Source organism: Tenrec ecaudatus, chromosome 3, assembly GCF_050624435.1.
Source record: "Tenrec ecaudatus isolate mTenEca1 chromosome 3, mTenEca1.hap1, whole genome shotgun sequence".
NCBI lineage: Eukaryota > Metazoa > Chordata > Mammalia > Afrosoricida > Tenrecidae > Tenrec > Tenrec ecaudatus.
In genome coordinates, this window is record NC_134532.1 from 86,031,104 (window position 1) to 86,044,019 (window position 12,916).

Here is a 12,916-nt window from a genome sequence, read left to right on the forward strand (position 1 = left end):
ATCTTTCATAGACACATGTGCACATAGATACATACACTAGAACAGGAAGAAGTCTACATGTAGCTGTTATTCAGTAATTTCTTCTGATCTTGAGGAAATGTGTACCTGGATCGAGAGGCAGTTGGGTGAATAAAACAAGGAAATACTGCACGATTTCAAGTCAGGAAATGTTTGTATCAGGATTGTGTCCTCTCACCATATATGTCCCTTCTGTATATTGAGGAAGTAATCAGATAACCTGGATATTATAACAGTAATGTGATATCAGGATTTCAGGAAAACTTATCAACAACCTATGGCGTGCAGATAACACAAACTTGATTGCTTAAAATAAGGAGGTCTTGAAGCACTCGCTGATAAAGGTCAAGGATGTCAGTCTTCAGTATGGATAACCACTCAATGTAATAAAACCCAACATGCTCACAATGGACCAAGAGTAACATCATGATATTGGGCAAAAATATTGAAGGTGTCAAGGATTTCTTCTTGTTTGGATACATAATCAATGCTCATGGAAACAATAAGAGCTTAAACAATGCATTGCATTGGGTAAATATGCTGCACAAGACTTCTTTAAAGTGTTGAGAAGCAAGGATGTGACTTGGAGGATTAACATATGTCGGACCCAAACATCAAAGAAGAATCAGTGCATTTGATGCTGTAGAAGGAAATTGAATATGGCACAGACTGCCAAAGAGCAAGCAAATCTTTCCTGGAAAAAATACGGCCAGAATGCTCCTTAGGGCACGAATGAGGCAACTCTGTCTCACATACTTTGGATATGTTGTCAGGAGAGAAGAGTGCCTAGGCAAGGACATCATGCCTGGTCAAAAAAGGGGCAGTGATGGATTGACATGCTGGCTGTAACAATGAGCTCAAACATAAGACAACTGTTGAGGAGGGCCTAAGACCCGTGTGGTTTCTCTCTGTCGTCCCTGGGATGACGGTGAGTGGGACTGCTTATTATTATGAATAACATCTGTGGGAGAAGAACTCTTTGTTCCTCTCCGATGGCATTGAAGAGCAGTAGGATCAGCCAGATTGGGAAAAATGGATTCTACTTTCAATAAGTTACTGTGTCAGAAGGCAATCAGAAACACAGCTTCATTTTTGCCTGAAATACTAAACTGGAGAAGTTTGGAGAAGTGTTACAGAGAAAAATAAACTTTTGCTTTTTTGTTTGTTCGCTTTCACCACAAAAAGAGAGATAATGAATGTAAAGCAATTCATTACCACTGCAGGCACGTTAACGTATTAGAAAAGCAGCATTTCAGGAAATAAATAAAAATTTGGAAAGACATTTCAACTACCAGAACTTGAACTTTTAAAATGGCATTCTTTTTACTGAAAATGAACTTAGTTTTCCAACTCTGTTTTTGTGTATCTCTGTTTTCTCGTCTTCCCTTCTTAATAAACAACACTTATTTATAAAATAAACCATTACTCATCAAATTGTTCATAACCACTAATCAACACTTATTTATAAAATAGTCCAACAATCAAATATCATGAAAAGTAAAACACTAGTGTGTAAGTAGAATTATTTCCCTGCCCCAAATTTACTAATATTCCAATATATTAAACATTGTAATATACTATTTTATACTTAAAAGGAACCATGTGACTGTTTTATGGATCTTGGGATAGCCTGATGTGTTAGGCTGGATTTTCTAGATAAATAAAATTAGTGACACAACTATAAGAAAGCTATATCAAGAAGGCAGTCCACACGGCTGCAGAATGGGAAAGCCCAATCTAACTCAGTCCGTGGAGCAAATTCTAGCTGGGGATCTTTCCTGATAGAGAGATGAACAAGAAGCAGGAAGATCACTAATGTAAGCAGAGTTGAGGGGTCCACCGTCATTAACAAACATGTCAAGCCGTAGACCCCATTCAGGGTTAGCAGGCCATACAGTTGCTGCCATCTCAGGAAGTCAGCTTCAGGTCAGAAAGAAATTGTGTAAGAGCCAGGTCTCCACAGCATCTCGAATAGACCACCAGTATCAAATAGACCACATCCCATAGGACCCTCATCACGCTGTGACCTGAATGAGAGGTTGAATTCCACTTTTATCTTCTTACAAATTCAGCCAAGTTGACACAAACATAATTATAACAGGTGGCTATCCTGATTAATGAAAGCGGCTCCTGTAAAAGGGAGAAAGGAGGATCAGAGGAGCAATAGCAGGAGATGAAATAATGGAAGTTGGAGTTTGGAGTGATCAAAGGAAGTAACCTGGAAGCAGTAAAGACACGAGAAGTGACTATCCACCTGACCCTTCAGATAACAAGAGCCAGATGGCACCATGATTTTAGATTCCAATATCCAGAGTTATAAAAAAATAGATGTCTTTGTTCTAAGTCACAAGTTTATGGGATTTTGTCACAACAGCAATACGAAACTAATATAAATATTGTAAAAACAGATGCCTTGAGAATGATTGGGGCAGGGAATGTATGGATATGCTTTATACAATTGATGTATGTATATGTATGGATTGTGGTAAGAGTTGTATGAGTCCCTAATAAAATGTAAAAGAAGAAAAGAGAAAAAAATGATTAGGGCAAAGACTGTACAGATGTGCTTTATACAATTGATGTATGTATATATATGAACTGTGAAAAGAATTGTATGAGCCCCAATAAATTGTTAAAATTAAAAAAAAAAAAAACAGAGCCAGACAGATAAAAATGTCTTCTTAGTTAAAACTTAGCAAATAAACTATGAGGATAAAACTATAGATGAGTGACAATGTAAACATTTGACAAAGATTTGTGATGCTGTGTAATTTGAGCTCTAAGAAGCAATGTAATCAGAAGATATGTTGTGGAAGGAAATATATTTGTTGAAACTGGCAACTGATACTATTTTTTGGAGGTCCTTGAAAACCATGCTAAATAAAGAGATAATTTTAATACATAAAATGATCTTATTTTAACAATGAGTCTAAAAGCATAGAGATCACAACCTCGTTAAATGTGACTATTGGTTTCCTGACTTGTAGACTGAATAAATATAACTATATTTTCTATATGTTATTATTTATTATAAAGAGAGATGGTAAAAAGGTAGCATGAACATGAACGATCTTAGGATCTTCCATTACTTTATTAGAGTGCAGGTTCTCATTTAGTGAGTGTGGGGTGTAGACCATTTAATGTTTTAACAAGTCCCCCTGTTATACTGTGATGTGCAATGAAAATGGATTCTTTAGGTGTGCCCGTTATTGTCTATCTTATCTAGTGTAGTATGAGAGAACTGAAGCTGTGTTTTAAATTCTTAATAGTCCCAAGGAGTTTGTGAATCATTGCATTAGAGCATTGGATTTCTAAATTTAACCTACTTATTACTAATCAGTCAGAATACCTTTAAGAGCACTGAAACCTTTAATGTCAGCATAGACACCAGGCATCACCTAACTAAATTGCATGCACTTGAAGAAATGTAATGAGTCTGCAGTTTTTGTTTTGTTTTTTTCTTTCAGGTCTAAGTAGAGAACTTAATTAAAGCCGGTGAAGCATGTGAAAAGAAAACTGTCAGGAAAAGCCGAAGAACAACACACAACTACAGCAAATAAAGCTTACAAGAATATATATTTTTAATGATGTGACTAATTGAGATATTAAGCTTTAATTAACCAATCACACACACACACACACACACAACCTCTCATACCCCAAGACTGTTCTCAAACTTCTTCCCCTCAAGGCAAACAAGCAGAAACAGGACTTTATTTTTATAGTTATTTAATATTACTCATTAACATCAAGACAATTCTGACTCACAGAAATATTACAGGACTGAGTTAGACCTGCTTCTTAAATTTTTTGAATCTACAATTTTTCCCCATATACTTTAATTGGGGGCTCTTACATCTCTTATCATAATCCATACATTCATCCAGTGTGTCAAGCACATTTGCACATATGCTGCCATCATCATTTTCAAAGCATTCTCTTCCCACTTGAGCCCCTGATATCAACTCTCCCTTTCTTCCCCCTCCTTTTCCCACCATCTCCCTCACCAACTCTTGATAAGTTATAGAGTATTATTTCCATATCTTACATCATCAAAATTGAAGTTATCTGCCTCCGTAAAGATTTGTAGGTTCCAATAATGGAACCTACAAAATTTTACAGAATCAGATAACCTTGATAACTGTGATCCATCTGTCTCAGAGTCAGTAACACACTGCTTAGTCCACGGTGCCACCAGGCTTCCTTTTTCTTGTGCTGACTAAAAGTACACAAAAATATGCAAATAAGCAAACTCACTGTCATCTAGTGAATTCGGATTCACACTGACCCTGTGAACAGAGTAGGATTGCTCCTATGTGCTTCAGAGACTCTAAATCTCAATGGGAGCAGAAAAAAACCTCATCTTACTCTTGCTGAACAGTTGGTGAGTTTGAATTACTGACCTGGTAGCTTACAACCAAATAAGTAACTGAACTACACCCAGTCATCTTGGGTTCTTGTGATGAATGCTCACAAAATGTTTTATCTTTCCAAATTAAGGTAATATTAAGAAAACAAAATTCAACTGAGAATAATAAAAATAGCAGTGTTTTGTAATTTAGTTTACTTCAACCATACTTGAATTGTCTGTTTGATTTTATAAAGAACGTGAACTATTAACTGATTAATATATTTTTATGAAAATTCAATGCTATTTTATACTACAAATGATGACTAATCAAAGAAAGCTTGAGTGACTCCTTGACCATTTACAGTGGTCTAGTCTTCTGCTTGTGAACGACAGGTGTTGCAAATTCAAGGGGATAAGCATTTAAAAGCACAGCTCTGTTTGTGTCCATTACTTTAAAAGTCTTCCTTTGTTCTTTTACAAAATAAAAATGGAAACCTAGGTGTAGTTTTGTTTGACTCAGTAGATTTAATCCAGAGTGGTATTTTACACATTAATCTATACTTTAAAATATCCCAGGGCCATGACAGCGTCTCTTGAGTGCCTTCACTGATATAAAATATGGCATAAAATGTCATCCATAATAATAGACAATTTCCTTTACTTATAGTTTGGTCTACTTCCAGATACCTTAATGGCTCATATTATCAGTTTCGCTTTCCAAGTCATAACAAATTCACTAAATAGGCTTATACAGATAAATCATTTAAAGTAACTGCACCTAGAATCTTGGTTCCCTCACACTGATATGCTAATCATGTCAAACATTACACTGTTACTATGATTTTCAATCAAGGAAGGTTTTCATTTAATTATTCTTTTTAAATCATTTTACTAGGGGCTCATAGAACTCTTATCACAATCCATGCATACATCAATTGTGTAAAGCACATCTGTACATTCATTGCCCTCCTCATTCTCAAAACATTTGCTCTCCACTTAAGCCCCTGGCATCAAGTCCTCATTTTCCCCCTCCCTGCCCCCCGCTGCCCCCTCCCTCATGATGTGCTGATAATTTATAAATCATCATTTTGCCATACCTTACCCTGTCTGATGTCTCCCTTAACCCACTTTTCTGTTGTCCGTCCCCCAGGGAGGAGGTCACATGTAGATCCTGGTAGCTATTCCTTATACTCACTGTTGTTAGAATACACGTAGTATTATGGCTGTATTAAAACTGAGGACTAGTGATAATAAGAGAAATCCTATTGAAAAAATGGATTCATATCTTTGAAGTAACATAAAGCATGTTAAACATCATACATAATGTATCATGAACTAAAGCATTTGGTCTTATAAGAACAGAGACAATATAATTTTAATTAGAAATATTAAATATTCATTGTAAAGTTTCCTTGAAAGAATACTAGCATTTTTAATAATGGAATATTTAAAATGTACTTTTCATGATATGTTTTTGTGTATGACAGGTGAGTGAGTTTCACTTGGCTTTATCTAGTGTTGTCATATTTTTTGTTGTTTGAACCTGACAAGACTTCCTTTAGGCTCATGTTCCTTACAGATGGTCATCTTAGACACATTGTCTCCAGCTGACACATTTTAATAACTGTAGTTTAAAGATCTCCTTCCTATCACTCCCCAACTTGTTCTGATTGATAGAAAGCAATTACAGGGTTTTCCACCACTTCCAAGCAATCATGAGGGCATAGTTTTTCTTGGGCCATTGTTACTTATTTGTGTTAATAGGAAAGTGTCTTATAATTATCATTACATTTTATCTTTAAAAATGTTTGTCCTTTGTAAATGTATTATATGCTTTTAACTACAAGGTAATAGTCAAATTTTATCATTTGAAAATATTTAGAAGCATAAGAGTGAAAAGAAGATGAGGAAGTATTTATGAATCTTAATAAAGCAAATGTTGAGTTGGGAATGTCCCCTTCTCAGCCACTGAGAATTTGCATTTGTTTTATTGTGGATGCACACTGATTTTGCAGCTGAGATTACAACTTTGCATGTATTTTGTGATAATGGCTATTGTACTGTGGTAAGTGATTTGGGGGAGGAGTCAATGAAGTGAACTTTGCTATGCATTGGACACTTTCAGGAAATGAAGGTTCTCTTATGATTGAGTATCTTGATAAATTTCAACTGGTATTTAATGAAGCTAGGTTACAACAGCTAATTAATTTGCTCACAGTGACTAGAATACAGAGCTATTTGTCTAATCTGTGATTTGGTCACTATTCATGCTTTTTTATATATTCAGAATCTACTGGGAAGTAGTTTTATTTTTCATGATCATAGAAGAGCTTTTACTAATATGTGCTCCATTAATTATTTTGTGTTAAATAGGAAATGCATGCCTAATTCTGAAAATTTTGAATGCTTTAATACCTGTATAATCTTAAAGAACAGATTTTAATTGTTCATAATTTATTATTTTATACACTACTGCCTTTTACTTGCTAGTATGTACTTTTAATATTTTTGATACAGCGTTGAAAAAAAAGATAATACTCATGTTGTAGAATTAGTGACCTCTTAGATAAGTTATGTAAGAGATTGTGTAAGTTTATATTCACCTGCATATTTTTTGTGATGTAGCTTTCAACAGTTTACCTAATTGAACATTTGCTTTCATTGCTTGAATGGCTTTAACTGTGCATTAGTTTTGATTTTCTATGAAAATTTAAAAATATATTTGTGCTTTTTAAGTTTATTCTTTAATTTGTCTTATTTATTTCCCTAGGGACATGTCCATATTTCATGTACTGTCAAATTATATTTTTAAGAATTGTGGGGTTTGTTGGCAGTGACAACTTTAATTACATTTGATAAATAATAAGTGCTTTTGTTTTTCTTTTTCTCGATTAATCTTTTCATAGGTATAGTGACTTTAGCAACCTATAAGAAAATATCTCTTTGCTAGCTTTGCACTGTTGTACATTTGGCTCCCAAGCAACTCTTTTATTTATTATTCCCCTATATTTACTTATTTAGGGGTGAGTTATTGTCTTCTTTTCCCCAAATGATAAAATATGCAACATATTTTATTGTATTCCCTCTAATATATCCATTTTATATCATAACTTTAATTGTTGTCCCTGCCTCGCAGGGTATTAATTTTGATTCTACATAAACCCAGTAATTTAAATAATTTAGAACATTTAAGACAATTGAAAGTGATGGGATACTAATTTAAATTCTTCCATAAACAAACAGACAAAGACTAATACAGCTCTGGAAGCACTCAATCATCCATAACAAGATATTTGAAGCACAGTTTCCTGGTCATTTGACTAGAAGAGCATGCCATATGCGTGCCCATTTCAGAGAAAAGTGATGTGAAAAAATGCAGAAATTATCAAACAATATCTAGCCCAGAAGCAACAAAGCCCACAAGGAAGCAGCACACCAACATGGGTGATCGTGAAGGGCAGAGGAGACCAGGTCTCAAACAACAAAGGCAGGGGGTGCGGGGGTGGGGATCACATCACCGTGAATGAGGGGGAGTGTGTGTTGGGGACCCAATGCCCATCTGTAGACACCTGGACATCCCTCCCAGAAGGGTAGTGGCTAGGAGATGAGACACTCAGGATTCAGTATAGCAACAATGAAACTCAAAACCTTCCTCTAGTGTCTGAACGCTTCCTCTCCTCCCAATTATCATGACCCCAATTCTACCTTGAGGACCTGGTTAGACCAGAGGATGTACAGCGGTGCAGTAGGGATCTGGAAACACAGGGAATCCAGGACGGATGAACCCCTCAACACCAGCGGTGGGAGTGGCGACACCAGGAGGGAAGGGGGTGTAGAAAGGGAGAACCGACCTTGGAGCTCTGTGTGTAACCTCCTCTCTGGGAGTTGGGCAATGGGAAGGTGGGTGAGGGGAGACGCTGGGCAGTGTAAGATAAGAAAAAATAATTATTTATAAACTATTAAGGGACCAGGGGGAATGGGAGAGCGGGGAGGGAGGGGGAGTTATATGAGCCCTAATAAAAAGATTTATTAATAAAAAAGAATCTATATTTCTAAAAAAACAATATCAATATTAGTAAATGCAAGTGAGCGTTTGCTGAAGATAATGAAAAAAATGATTGTAGCAGCATATCCACAAGAACTGCCAGAAATTCAAGTTGAATTCAGAAGACTTGGCATTAGTGATATTATAAGGGCATCTTGGCAGACAGCAGAAATTACCAGAAAAATGGTTACTTGAGTTTTACTGACTATGCAAGACATATGAACTGACTTCATGCAAAACTTTAGAATAGATATTTCACCAGAGATATATTGAAATGGCCAGCAAACAAATGAAGAGATGTTAAATAGCATTAGTCATCAGAGAAATGTAAATCAAAAGCACAATCAAATGCCCTTTCACTCTCATTATGGGCATTTGGATTTCAAAAAAAAATCAACAAATGTTAATGAGGACATGGAGGAATTAAAATCCTTATCCATTGCTAGAGGGAACACAAATTGGCACAGCTGTTCAGAAAAAGAGTGGAAAAGTTCCTGAAGAAACAGAAACAGAACTGCCGTCTGAGACAGGAATTCTACCTATTATATATGCCCACAAGGTTTGAAAGCAGAGAATCTAAAGGAAACTTGAACACTAATGTCCACTGTGGTTCTATCTGGAATAGACCAGGTGGAATCAACCTAAATACCCATCAAGAGACAGATTCATAAACAAAATGTGATGTACACACAAAACGGATTATTCCTCCTCCAATAAGAGACGTAAATTATTGCTGTGTGCTCCAATAGGGATGGAGTTTGAAGACATCAAGCGGGGTGAAATAATTTAATCACTACAGGACACCTTTTTGCTGTTGTTGGTCCCCACTATATATACGAAGATAAGAGCAGGTCAATGTACAGAGGCCCAGATTTATCAGGGGTTACCTATGGCAAGATGAACAGGAAAAGAGTAAGAGGGGTTATGGGTGATGGAAACATTATACTGATTAATGGTACGGTGACATCGACAAATAATGTAATTGATGACCATAAGTTGTACACCCGTGAAAAAGGTGCATTGGCGATACTTATGTTAGATAATGTTACAGTATGTTTGAAAAATTGATAGAAGAAAGCCATCTGAGGCTGTTTATGTACAATCAAACATTTCTACAGATTTCATTGCTCTTCTGGCTTTTAGTGTCATGGCTTCTTGAGAAATCCCAAAAGATGGATCTACTAATGCGTTTCTCATACGCGAGTAAAATTTTGCCGAAGATCAGCAAACAATGGTTTCAGCAGTATATTGACAGGAAGCCACCAGAGTACAGGCTGATTTGAAGAGAATATGCAATAAAGGATATCATTGTTAATTTCAGGTGGATCTTGACTGAAAGCAAAGAATACCAGAAAAATGTTTATTTATATTTTATCGATTATTCCAAGGCATTTGACTATGAGGATAATAACAAATTGTGAACCCTTGAGTAAAACAGGATTCCAAAATATGTCACAGTGTTCATGTGTAACCTTTACATAGAACCAGAAGAAGTTGTGAGAACAGAATAGGGCAAAACTGCGTGATTTAAAATCTGGTAAAATGTTAATCCTGAGTATATCCTCCTCACCACACTTATTCAATCTGAACACCAAGCAAATCAGAGAAGCTGGATTATATGAAGAAGAATGTGGCTCCAGGATTGGAGGAAGGTTTATTCATAACCTGTGATACACAGATGACACAGCTTGCTTGCTGAAAGTGAGGAGGGCTTGCAATGCTGCCTGACAGAGATCAGAGGGCAGTTTTAAGTATAGATGACACCACAATGTAAAGAAGACTAAACTCCTCACCCAGGGACCAATAGGTGATATCATGACAAATGGAGAAAAGATGGAAGTTGTCAAGGGTTTTGTTTCACTTGGATCCACAATCAACACTCCTGTAAGCAGCAGTCACGAGATCCACCAACGCATTACATTGAGTCCATCTACTGCACTAGAACAAGTGTGAGGAGGGCATAGGGGTTTCATTTGTTGTGTGTAGAGTTGCTGTGAGTCAGGACCTACTTGAAGTCACCGAACAGCACGGTGTTTAGTTTTTCTAGCCTACCTCCTACCTCATTGCACAGTGCTGGGAGTCTTCAATGCTGGAAACTGAACAGCTCAGGTACAACCATTTGGTCTATTCACCTATAGCCACAGAGATAGAAAGTGGAGGTGGAAATGGAAGGTAAGGCTATATGTCGCTATGAAGCCGGAATGATTGGCTTCTGTCTGGCTACAATTATTGAACATTTTGATCAAGAGTGTACAGGGGAAAAAAAACTCTAACCACAAAGAGAAATATATCATGGAAGTTCAAAGTATATGAAATCCAGAATTTCTCTAGCCATGGATACTAGCGAAAATCTTGAAACTATTGACAAAATAATCTTTAAATGTCAGTGATTGTTTTTCACTTCTGGCTGAGCAGAGGTTTACCAAAAATATTCCTGTAGTCTTTTTAAGACCAAACAATAATTTACCTTAACATGTAATGGAGGTGAACTTGGGCATTGTGTTTTTCTAATATATAGAAATATTATACATATAAAATGTTTTTCTAATATATAGAAATATTATATATATATTAGTAGATCAAATTGAGAATAACAACTAGAAAAATACATAGGAAATAGATGTTGGCTGTAGGATTATGTGCGGGGGGAGGAAGAATTCAGGGAAGATGACTGAGAATGCTTGAGTAGATTGAAGAAAATAATGTGTGTCATTGAATGGCACATGCAAAATTTGTCTTGAATATATGGTTTGTTTTGTATGTTTTAAGGGAAACAATATTGGTTAAATTCTTACTGTTTGGTAAATAAACCACATTCTGTATAAGATATAATGAATAAATAATGAACTCAATAAAAATAACAGGAAAAAAAGGAGTCCTGTAACTGTCACCCTAGAAAAATGTCAAAGGACCAGTAGGATAATAGCTTTTCCAAATAAAATTTTTAAAATATTTGAAATGATTCATCAGAAAAAAACATTGAGAATGCCCTATTTGGCCAAATCAAAAGTTCTCAGTGTTTTATATCTCTACGTACAAATCATCTAAACACGCACGCACAACGTCCGTGTTCCTCATCCTTGACAGAGGCCAACGTTTGCACTGTAGCCCCAGGGTCCATATTCTCAAGAAAATCAAATGGGAGCTCTGCAGTTCATAAGGAAAAGCTTGGGTACTTTTCTCATCCTTCAAATGTTCTAGGGGATACTTACCTGGCAGGGGAGATACCATGATCACGAAGGTGGTTTTTCCAGGGCGAGGCTTATCCATTGCACTCCGGATGTGCTGACCCCTGCGATTTCCCCAAATGTGGGAAACTCAACTGCATAATTTGTGGTAGTGGGGGACTGCATTCGCGCTCTCCCCTGTTTAAAAAAAGAAAGAAAAAAAATGTTCTAGGGAATTTTATTGACAATGGGATTTTTCTCAGTTGGTTCTTCTGTTTTCATCAGTCACAGTGATATACAAATGATATCAGACTTAGAAGCACGAAAGCATCAGTTTCCTGATCTACCAGCATCTATACTAAAGCATGCTTTAATATGCAAACGCTTTCATTTGTGACACAAGAAATATTCCCGTCTTCCTCTCCTAGAATTCTCTATTTCTAGCTAAACTCACTTTCATGGATTATGATATAAATACAATTTCTGATTGGCAAAACATTTTCCCTTTTCTCCATAACTTCAAGTCTCTAAAGCCGAAGCAATCCTCCTGAGCTGTTCACAACAATAGAAGTTGGATCTGAACTGATTAGAAATATTTTCTCCCCAGAGCAAAACTTTTATAACAAAAGAGTGAAAAGATTCACCCAAACCTTTAATACTGCAGTATTGATGGAGGCAGTGACCATAATTGGCTCCCTTTAAAACCTCTAAGCCCACAATATCATCTTATATAAACTTGAAGGAAATCCAAGAAGGAAAATCTTTTCTCAAAGGCATTTTTGTAATTAAAATAAAATAAGTAGAACTAATGTACAACTATTATTAATGTTGCAACTCATTTCCTTTATAATGAGAGAATACTGTCTTTTAAAAGTATGTCAGAATCATAATACATTTTAAAAATTTTTTCTTAAAATTCATTTGATTCATTTTGATAATATATTTTTCTGATGGTCAACTACATAGATTTTATTTTAACTGTATTTTATTCATTTTGATGTGAATGTCTCAGAACATTTGCAAGGTACACAAGTGTGACACAAAGTATTTATTGATTGAGTTATTTTTATTACACACACTACCCATAGGGAAGAAGCAAATATTCCTTGCATATAAAATCTCATAGCACATACAATTATTTTAAAAGTAGTAATAGAAATATTTTGTGCTTTTATTTTATAATATTTTTCATATATATATTTACAGATATATATGCATTACATATATATGGCTTTTATTTGTGTGTATCTATTTCTGCACTCTTCCTTTTTCCATGTCCAACTTTCACATGTTGATGAGGGTAGGTGCCACGGATTTGGTTCCAACCGAAGAAAT

General features: G+C 35.8%; 1 non-coding gene across 1 annotated transcript; it reads left to right on the top strand.

The window, feature by feature from the left end:
* The first annotated feature begins 11,618 nt into the window (after window positions 1–11,618).
* Window positions 11,619–11,782, top strand: LOC142444120 (U1 spliceosomal RNA). Its single transcript, XR_012783783.1, has one exon. It is a non-coding gene; the product is annotated as a U1 spliceosomal RNA (small nuclear RNA).
* The last annotated feature ends 1,134 nt before the right edge of the window (window positions 11,783–12,916 follow it).